The sequence below is a fragment of the Triticum aestivum genome, chromosome 7D (genome assembly GCF_018294505.1).
Source record: "Triticum aestivum cultivar Chinese Spring chromosome 7D, IWGSC CS RefSeq v2.1, whole genome shotgun sequence".
Taxonomy (NCBI): Eukaryota; Viridiplantae; Streptophyta; class Magnoliopsida; order Poales; family Poaceae; genus Triticum; species Triticum aestivum.
Window position 1 is genome coordinate 594,837,161 of NC_057814.1, and position 11,652 is coordinate 594,848,812.

Here is an 11,652-nt window from a genome sequence, read left to right on the forward strand (position 1 = left end):
GAGCCGGTGATGATGGTGATCATGACGGTGCTTCGGAGATGGAGATCACGAGCACGGTGCTTCGGAGATGGAGATCACAAGCACAAGATGATGATGGCCATATCATATCACTTATATTGATTGCATGTGATGTTAATCCTCTATGCATCTTATCTTGCTTTTATTGATGGTAGCATTATAAGGTGATCTCTCACTAAAATTTCAAGACAAAAGCGTTCTCCCTGAGTATGCACCGTTGCGAAAGTTCTTCGTGCTGAGACACCACGTGTTAATCGGGTGTGATAGGCTCTACGTTCAAATACAACGGGTGCAAAACAGTTGCACACGCGGAATACTCAGGTTAAACTTGACGAGACTAGCATATGTATAGATATGGCCTCGGAACACAGAGACCGAAAGGTCGAGCGTGAATCATATAGTAGATATGATCAACATAGTGATGTTCACCATTGAAACTACTCCATCTCACGTGTTAATCGGACATGGTTTAGTTGCTTTGGGTCACGTAATCACTTAGATGATTAGAGAGATGTCTATCTAAGTGGGAGTTCGTAAGTAATATGATTAATTGAACTTAAATTTATCATGAACTTAGTCCTGATAGTATTTTGCAAATTATGTTGTAGATCAATAGCTCGCGTTGTTGCTTCCCTGTGTTTATTTTGATATGTTCCTAGAGAAAAATAATGTTGAAAGATGTTAGTAGCAAAGATGCGGATTGGATCCGTGATCTGAGGATTATCCTCATTGCTGCACAGAAAAATTATGTCCTTGATGCACCGCTAGGTGACAGACCTATTGCAGGAGCAGATGCAGACGTTATGAACGTTTGGCTAGCTCAATATGATGACTATTTGATAGTTTAGTGCACCATGCTTAACGGCTTAGAATCGGGACTTCAAAGACGTTTTGAACGTCATGGACCATATTAGATGTTCCAGGAGTTGAAGTTAATATTTCAAGCAAATACCCGAGTTGAGAGATATGAAGTCTCCAACAAGTTCTATAGCTAAAAGATGGAGGACAATCGCTCAACTAGTGAGCATGTGCTCAGATTGTCTGGGTACTACAATCGCTTGAATCAAGTGGGAGTTAATCTTCCAGATAAAATAGTGATTGACAGAATTCTCTAGTCACCATCACCAAGTTAGTAGAACTTCGTGATGAACTATAGTATGTAAGGGATGACGAAAATAATTCCCGTGCTCTTCGCGATGCTGAAATCGACGAAGGTAGAAATCAAGAAAGAGCATCAAGTGTTGATGGTTAACAAGACCACTAGTTTCAAGAAAAGGGCAAAGGGATAGAAGGGGAACTTCAAAAGAACGGCAAGCAAGTTGCTGCTCAAGTGAAGAAGCCTAAGTCTGGTCCTAAGCCTGAGACTAAGTGCTTCTACTGCAAAGGGACTGTCACTGGAAGCGGAACTACCCCAAGTATTTGGTGGATAAGAAGGATGGCAAAGTGAACAAAGGTATATTGGATATACATGTTATTGATGTGTACTTACTAGTGTTTATAGCAACCCCTCAGTATTTGATACTGGTTCAGTTGCTAAAGAGTAGTAACTCGAAAACGGGAGTTGTAGAATAAACAGAAACTAGTAAAAGGCGAGGTGACGATGTGTGTTGGAAGTGGTTCCAAGATTGATATGATCATCATCGCACACTCCCTGTACTTTCGGGATTAGTGTTGAAACTAAATAAGTGTTATTTGGTGTTTGCGTTGAGCATGAATATGATTTGATCATGTTTATTGCAATACGGTTATTCATTTAAATTAGAGAACAATTGTTGTTCTGTTTACATGAATAAAACCTTCTATGGTCATACACACCAACGAAAATGGTTTGTTGGATCTCGATCGTAGTGATACACATATTCATAATATTGAAGCCAAAAGATGCAAAGTTAATAATGATAGTGCAACTTATTTGTGGCACTGCCGTTTAGGTCATATTGGTGTAAAGCGCATGAAGAAACTCCATACTGATGGAATTTTGGAATCACTTGATCATGAATCACTTGATACTTGCGAACCGTGCCTCATGGGCAAGATGACTAAAACGCCGTTCTCCGGAACTATGGAGAGAGCAACAGATTTGTTGGAAATCATACATACAGATGTATGTGGTCCGATGAATGTTGAGGCTCGTGGCGGATATCGTTATTTTCTCACCTTCACAGATGATTTAAGCAGATATGGGTATATCTACTTAATGAAACATAAGTCTGAAACATTTGAAAAGTTCAAAGAATTTCAGAGTGAAGTTGAAAATCATCGTAACAAGAAAATAAAGTTTCTACGATCAGATCGTGGAGGAGAATATTTGAGTTACGAGTTTGGTCTTCAATTAAAACAATGTGGAATAGTTTCACAAATTCGTGCCACCTGGAACACCACGGCATAATGGTGTGTCCGAACGTCATAAACGTGCTTTATTAGATATGGTGCGATCTATGATGTCTTTTACCGATCTACCACTATCGTTTTGGGGTTATGCATTAGAGACAGCTGCATTCACGTTAAAAAGGGCACCATCTAAATCCGTTGAGATGACACCTTATGAACTGTGGTTTGGCAAGAAACCAAAGTTGTCGTTTCTTAAAGTTTGGGGCTGCGATGCTTATGTGAAGAAACTTCATCCTGATAAGCTCAAACCCAAATCGAAGAAATTTGTCTTCATAGGATACCCAAAGGAGACAGTTGGGTACGCCTTCTATCACAGATCCGAAGGCAAGACATTTGTTGCTAAGAATGGATCCTTTCTAGAGAAGGAGTTTCTCTCGAAAAAAAGTAAGTGGGAGGAAAGTAGAACTTGATGAGGTAACTGTACCTGCTCCCTTATTGGAAAGTAGTTCATCACAGAAATCTGTTCCTGTGACTCCTACACCAATTAGTGAGGAAGTTAATGATGATGATCATGTAACTTCAGATCAAGTTACTACCAAACCTCGTAGGTAAACCAGAGTAAGATCCGCACCAGAGTGGTACGGTAATCCTGTTCTGGATGTTATGTTACTAGACCATGACGAACCTACGAACTATGAAGAAGCGATGGTGGGCCCAGATTCCGCAAAATGGCTTGAAGCCATGAAATCTGAGATGAGATCCATGCATGAAGAACAAAGTCTGGACTTTGGTTGACTTGCCCGATGATCGGCGAGCCATTGAGATTAAATGGATCTTCAAGAAGAAGACTGACGCTGATGGTAATGTTACTGTCTATAAAGCTCGACTTGTTGCGAAAGGTTTTCGACAAGTTCAAGGGATTGACTACGATGAGACCTTCTCACCCGTAGCGATGCTTAAGTCTGTCCGAATCATGTTTGCAATTGCCGCATTTTATGATTATGAAATTTGGCAAATGGATGTCAAAACTGCATTCCTGAATGGATTTCTGGAAGAAGAGTTGTATATGATGCAACCAGAAGGTTTTGTCGATCCAAAGGGAGCTAACAAAGTGTGCAAGCTCCAGCGATCCATTTATGGACTGGTGCAAGCCTCTCGGAGTTGGAATGAACGCTTTGATAGTGTGATCAAAGCATTTGATTTTATACAGACTTTTGGAGAAGCCTGTATTTACAAGAAAGTGAGTGGGAGCACTACAGCATTTCTGATAAGTATATGTGAATGACATATTGTTGATCGGAAATAATGTAGAATTATTCTGCAAAGCATAAAGGAGTGTTTGAAAGGAGTTTTTCAAAAGAAAGACCTCCGTGAAGCTGCTTACATATTGAGCATCAAGATCTATAGAGATAGATCAAGACGCTTGATAAGTTTATTCAATGAGTACATACCTTAGCAAGATTTTGAAGTGGTTCAAAATGGAACAGTCAAAGAAAGATTTTCTTACCTGTGTTACAAGGTGTGAAATTGAGTACGACTCAAAGCCTGACCACGGCAGAAGATAGAAAAAGAATGAAAGTCATTCCCTATGCCTTGGCCATAGGTTCTATAAAGTATGCCATGCTGTGTACCAGATCTATTGTATACCCTACACTAATTTTGGCAAGGGAGTACAATAGTGATCTAGGAGTAGATCACTGGACAGCGGTCAAAATTATCCTTAGTGGAATAAGGATATGTTTCTCGATTATGGAAGTGACAAAAAGGTTCGTCGTAAAGGGTTACGTCGATACAAGTTTTGACACTAAATCTAGATGACTCTAAGTCTCGGTCTAGATACATATTGAAAGTGGAAGCAATTAGCTAGAGTAGCACCGTGCAGAGCATTGTAGACATAGAAATTTGCAAAATACTTACGGATCTGAATGTGGCAGACCCGTTGACTAAAATTATCTCACAATCAAAACATGATCACACCTTAGTACTCTTTGGGTGTTAATCGCATAGCGATGTGAACTAGATTATCGACTCTAGTAAACCCTTTGAGTGTTGGTCACATAGAGATGTGAACTATGGGTGTTAATCACATGGTGATGTGAATTATTGATGTTAAATCACATGGCGATGTGAACTAGATTATTGACTCTAGTGCAAGTGGGAGACTGAAGGAAATATGCCCTAGAGGCAATAATAAAGTATTATATATTTCCTTATATAATGATAAATGTTTATTATTCATGCTAGAATTGTATTAACCGGAAACATAATACATGTGTGAATACATAGACAAACAGAGTGTCACTAGTATGCCTCTACTTGACTAGCTCGTTAATCAAAGATGGTTATGTTTCCTAGCCATAGACATGAGTTGTCATTTGATTAACGAGATCACCTCATTAGGAGAATGACGTGATTGACTTGACTCATTCCGTTAGCTTAGCACTTGATCGTTTAGTATGTTGCTATTGCTTTCTTCATGACTTATTCATGTTCCTATGACTATGAGATTATGCAACTCCCGTTTACCGGAGGAACACTTTGTGTGTTACCAAACGGCACAACGTAACTGGGTGATTATAAAGGTGCTCTACAGGTGTCTCCAAAGGTACTTGTTGGGTTGGCGTATTTCGAGATTAGGATTTGTCACTCCGATTGTCGGAGAGGTATCTCTGGGCCCACTCGGTAATGCACATCACTATAAGCCTTGCAAGCATTGTGACTAATGGTTTAGTTGCGGGATGATGTATTACGGAACGAGTAAAGAGACTTGCCGATAACGAGATTAAACTAGGTATCGAGATACCGACGATCGAATCTCGGGCAAGTAACATACCGATGACAAAGGGAACAACGTATGTTGTTATGCGGTCTGACCGATAAAGATCTTCGTAGAATATGTGGGAGCCAATATGGGCATCCAGGTCCCGCTATTGGTTATTGACCGGAGAGGTGTCTCGGTCATGTCTACATAGTTCTCCAACCCAAAGGGTCCGCACGCTTAAAGTTACGATGACAGTTTTATTATGAGTTTATATGTTTTGATGTACCGAAGGTTGTTCGGAGTCCCGGATGTGATCACGGACATGACGAGGAGTCTCGAAATGGTCGAGACGTAAAGATTGATATATTGGACGACTATATTCGGACACCGGAAGTGTTCCGGAGAAGTTTCGGATTAAACCGGAGTGCCGGAGGGTTACCGGAACCCCCCGGGGAAGTATTGGGCCTTAGTGGGCCTGAGGGGAGAGAGAGGGCAGCAGCCAGGAGGTGGTGCGCCCCCTCCCAGGAGGAATCCTAGTTGGACTAGGAGAGGGGGGCGCAGCCCCCTTTCCCTCTCCCTCTCCCTCTCTTTCCTTCCCCCCTTCTTTTCCTAGTAGGACTAGGAAAGGGGAGTCCTACTCCTACTAGGAGGAGGACTCCCCCCCCCCCCTCCTTGGCGCGCCCATAGGCAGCCGGCCTCCCCCTTGCTCCTTTATATACGGGGGCAGGGGGGCACCTCTATACACACTTGATATACGATATTTTAGCCGTGTGCGGTGCCCCCCTCCACCAGATTACACCTCGATAATACCGTCGCGGAGCTTAGGCGAAGCCCTGCGTCGGTGGAACATCATCATCGTCACCACGACGTCGTGCTGACGAAACTCTCCCTCAACACTCGGCTAGATCGGAGTTCGAGGGACGTCATCAAGCTGAACGTGTGTAGAACTTGGAGGTGTCGTACGTTCGGTACTTGATCGGTCAGATCGTGAAGACGTACGACTACATCAACCGCGTTGTGATAACGCTTCCGCTATCGGTCTACGAGGGTACGTAGACAACACTCTCCCCTCTCGTTGCTATGCATCACCATGATCTTGCGTGTGCGTAGGATTTTTTTTTAAATTACTACGTTCCCCAACAGTTTGGTGGCGCCCCATCGAAGTGTGTACACAAGCGTGGGAAACCAAGCCTTTCCACGAAGATGAAGTATGGTGTGGCCGCCCTTGCCGCCGCTTCGCAGAGCCGCCATGCCAGGCGGATCGAGGCCGGCTTGCCGGCTAGCTCGCCCGAGGTCTCCGACGATGAGGGCGAGACCACAATGGAGACGGGCTTCGACGATACTGCCCCGGCTCGCGCGCCTCCTGTGCTCAAACTGCCACTAGCCAGGAAGCGACAGCCACGGTGGCGCAGTTGCAGGTGATTGCGGTGGAGAACAAAGCCAGTTGCGCCTCCTAAGCGCCGCCGACGAACCATTAGGCGGCCATTCATCGTGGACCTCACGTCCACCGGCCACAGACAGGTCGCGGACTCCTCCGAGGATGAGTAGGCCACGGGAGGCGGCAGGGTCTGGTGTCCCATGTGGGCCGGTCCGTCTCCCGTGTTCTACTCTTCCTCGACGGAGACCGCACCTTCACTTCATCAGTCTTATCGTCAGTGCTCATGGAGACGGCACGCGGACGGAGAACGACACAGGCTTGGACGCCGGCCGCCGCCGCCATAGGATAGGTTTAGGGTCAGGTCTTTTTTCTGTTCTAGATGTTCGAAATGTAATGAAATCCGTCGTGTTTGTATGAAATCCGCCATGTTTGTTTGAAATCCAGCCGTGTTTGCATGAATTTTATCCAGTTTGTTGAAAAACAGTTTGAAATATATGTGACTAGTGTTGGGTGGTGTCCTCCTGCATCATTGTCTGTGGACTGGTTTCCCTGTCCGCGGATGGATGCGGGAGGTTGGAGATGCCCTTAGCCCATTATGGGTAGTCTTAACCACTGCGGTGAATAAATATTTCTGCAGCTCCGCGCTATTAATACTCTTAAAGACATCCTAATTACTGTGAGATCACGGCGAAGATCTTCTGCCCTGATATATTTGCATGCATGCATCGGTCCTGCATGGCTGTCGGATATATAGCTAGCTGCTGCACTGGCTCAGTACGACGTCCTGGAGCCAATTTACACGCAGGGGAATATATTCAATCAATCAATATACACACACGTACGCATCATTAGCCCAGGGAAATCCGCGGGAGTATTTTGTATCCTAGCCTGGCACTCGCAGGCTAGTTGCCATTTGCCACCATGTACGTGCCTGCATGCGTACCAGATTTTCCTGGAGACATAGTAGCATCGATCATGCGTCGTAATTCCACAATATATATTGACGTGAGGTAATTGTTTGTTGGATCTACTACCGAGCACCGGCTGGCACCAAATGGCTTCAGAGTCCACTTCACTGCAGTGTACGTATGGTTGTGCCTGCAACTACAAGGGCGTATGCACTGATACACTCATGGTATACCGTACAAGATTCTTTTCTTCAACAGTTCTTACTCCTATACTCAATGAGTACCCCATGGATGGGGTACGATCTAACATACGTACTCCCTCCGTCCGCGAATAAGTGTACATCTAGCTTTTGTCTTAAGTCAATGTTTTCAAACTTTGACCATCTTTCTAGGAAAAAGTGAAGGCATTTATGGCACCAAATTAGTATCGCTAGATTGGTCTTGAAATGTACTTTGATAATATATTAATTTGATGTCATATATGTTACTACTATTTTCTACTACCTCCGTTTCTAAATATAGGTCCTTTTACATTTCAAGTGGACTACAACATATGAATGTATGTAGACGTATTTTAGAGTGTAGATTCATTCATTTAGCTTCGTATGTAGTCACTTGCTGGAATCTTTAGGAAGATTTATATTTGGAAACGGAGGAAGTATAAAGTTGGTCAAAATTTTAAAACTTTGACTTGGAGCAAAAGCTAGATGTACACTTATTCACGGACGGAGCGAGTACGGTTTACCCAACACACTGTCGAAATACATCAGTAAAAAAAGTGAGCCATGGATGGAGAAACTCCATGCTGATATCAAATGAAAGGAGGATCGTGTATTCGTGTGTATACATATCTTGCCATCATGCCATGCACATTAAGGCATATGCATGCTCACATGCACCTGCCTACGTTCTAACGGTTCCCAAGAGCAGGCCGGCCGGCCCGTACGTGCGCCGATACTAACTTGGCACGTACGCGTACGCGTAAGCAAGTGCATATCGATCTGTATGCCGCGTTACGGCCACGCCCGGCTGCGTGCGTGCTTACGTACACCATGCATGCACGTGACGCGATCATGCGAACGCGTATCTTGGGCTAGCTATCTAGCTCTTGATCAGTCGATCAATGTAATGGCGTACGTACGGCCGACATGTATATACTCGTATGAACAGTGGCGTAGTAGGACTGGGCCAAGCCCCGGGCCAACGCGAAAACAGTGTGAAATGGTCCAGGTAAATCATTGCCACGGGCTCGCGTATAAATACAGGATCTATGGGTAGATCACGCACTGTAGATCCACGTATGACTACGTACTCATTCAAGTTTGCATAACCGCCCCAGTATTTATGGTCGATGAAGTTCATATGCATCCGTGCATGGGTTTACTCTATCTTAACGTTGTCCCATGCCTATTGTCAAAAGGGAAAAACAACAATGTCGATGGCATTTGATGGAGCCATTCGATTCATCTGCACTGGAGTATCCAACGTTACATACATATGGATCTGTGAGCAGTCGACTTGCTTGCGCTAGAGCAAAGGACGTGTACTCCGCCACCACCTAGCTAGCCTAGCCCTCCATAACTACCGCCTCTGGGGCCAAATCTCTGGGAAGAGGATCCTGCCCCCACCGAATTCAATGGTAATCTAACTAATGCATGCACGCATGTCAGAATGTGGATCCAGTTAATAATGCTGTAATGATATCTACCGTGGATATTTGTTTCCTTGTCCCTATTTTCTTCCCTTTGTGTTCTTGCATACAAATGGCAGGAGAGATTTTTATTTTTTTTGCGAGTAGGCAGGAGAGATAGTTAGGGTCGGCCAATGTAAATCGAGAGAGATTGTGTGTGAGAGAGAGAATGAAGGGGTGTGGGGGGGGGGGGGGTTTAGAGCATCTACAGCCGGACTTAGCAAATCCGGCTCATCACCCTTCAAATAATGTAATTCACATCCGAACACCTCAATTATTATATCTCAATTCCCATAAATTCATGCAACTACGTCGATGCACACACATCGTCCGACTACTCCATCACTACTAACTAAACATGCTGCCATCAGACTACCAAAATTTAGCATGTTTGGCTAAGGTGGAGTTCATCCATTGCTACCCTTGGCCTTCCCGACACCCTTGCCATCTTTCTTGCGGAACTACCGGTCGAAGACGCAGTATGGATCGAGCCGGATCTACTCGTCGCCGGAGCTGTCCTCCTTCTCCTCCTTTGGTGGCAGTCCGGCCATGGCATGGACCGCCCGATTCTGCTCACGGCCGAGGGCGCGCGTGTTTCTTCGCTGTCGTTTCTTCACAATGCGGGCGCGGATGGCCACCCGTGCCACTGCATCAGCCGCCTCCGCCGCCGCCATTTTCGCCGTGATACAGGCCTCGGCGGCCCTTATCCTCTCCTTCTCATGGCGGGCCGCCTGTTCCGGGTGGGACTCATAGTCTACCTGATCTATGATGGGGAAGGAGAGGTGTTCCGACTGCCGGGACCGCGAGGATCCAGCACCAGAGGACCCGGGTGCCCGGTGAGCCGACGCTAGGGCGTCGCGGCGGACGGATCCGTCCGTAGGCCGGGCGCTGTCCTCCTGGGAGCTGTGGAGTGCAATGTGGACCACCATTGCCTCCTCCAATTCACACGGGACGACACCCCAGTCGATGAATCCGGACTGGTCGGAGTTTGATCCACTGCCAGCCATGCCGGAGAAGGCTGGAAACCACCGGAGGTGAGCTTGGGTGGTGGAGGGGAATGAAGGGGAGTGGAGCGGAGTGAAGTGACCAGGGTTTGCTCCAGCGAGCGGATGGAGACGAATATATGTGGGGTCAGGTGGGCGAACATGGACCGGGTCCGACGTGGCGGTCGGGCGCCCCCATAACCGCCTCAAATTTGGGTTGGATATGAGGGGTGCCGATCAGCCCGGGCGTTTGAGGCCCATTTGAGGTGTCCAACTGGGTCAAAAAATCATGACCGGTTAGTGACCGGGCGGCCAACCCGGACGTTTGAGGAGGATTTGGGGCGCGCGGCTGTAGATGCTTTTATATGGTGCGTACATGTATGCCATACGTGGTGTACAAACCAGTACTAGTAGGATCGATCGCGTAGCTAGCTACCTACGTACCCGTGTGACACTCAAAGCGGGTAACATGCATGCGGAGCTATGACATGCAAGCCAACGAGCAGCTAGCTAGCCAGCCATGCATGGAAGCTTAAATGCCACACGTCGCTGGATACATTTGGATGTACCGTAGCTAAGATTCGTGCACGTTTGCACGAAAGATCCATCGGTGGCGGATGACATGAATAGCCAATTAATCATCGAGTTATGCCGCCTACACCACGTACGTACGTCATACGTGCGCGATCATTCCTTTTGCGCGTGTACGTAGTAAGCACACGCAAGCACGTAGTATAGTACCACAACTTTCCGTACGTATATAGAGCAGCTAGATGGTCCTCTCCTGCCGTATTATATTCAAGTGTGTGTTTTCTAAGCTTCGAAATGTCATGCTAATTTTTTTAGGGATGCACAAACATCATGCATGCTACGCCAAGTAGTATAATACTACTAGCACGATATGTATGGTGCAAAATGTGATCGGCCATATGGGTCCTACATGGAGAGTAGAGATTTACATTTTTCAATCACTAGTAGAAAAAAAGGCTTCCATACGCCCCCATTAGTCCCCAAAATAATCGAACCGCGACCAAAGAGGTCTTTAGTCGCGGTTCGGGAGGAGACCCGCGACCAACTATCTGGGCCCAGCACGCTCGGTCGACAGCTGGCGGACGGGAGGGGCTTTAGTCCCGGTTGGCCTGGCTGGTCCTCAGGCTGGCCCGAAGGCCTTTAGTCGCAGTTGGCCAGACCAACCGGGACTAAAGGTTAGTCCTTTAGTCGCGGTTGGCCAGACCAACCGGGACTACAGGTTAGTCCTTTAGTCGCGGTTGGCCAGACCAACCGGTACTAAAGGGCCCATCAAACCCCCCCCCCCCCCCCACCGCCTTTTCAGTTTTAGAAAAACCAAAACAAAATGATGGAAATGTCAAAAAAAATAAAATAAAATAAGTTTCTCATGTGATATGTGGTCTAGTTGTTGGGAAAATTAACAAATATGAATTTCGACTTTATTTGCAAAATCTCTCTGGAAATTCTTAAAATGGGCATAACTTTTGCATACGAACTCGGATGAAAATGTTTTTAATATGAAAAATCATCTACTCGAAAAGTTACATCCGAATTTAATCGGGGGAACCCCGTTA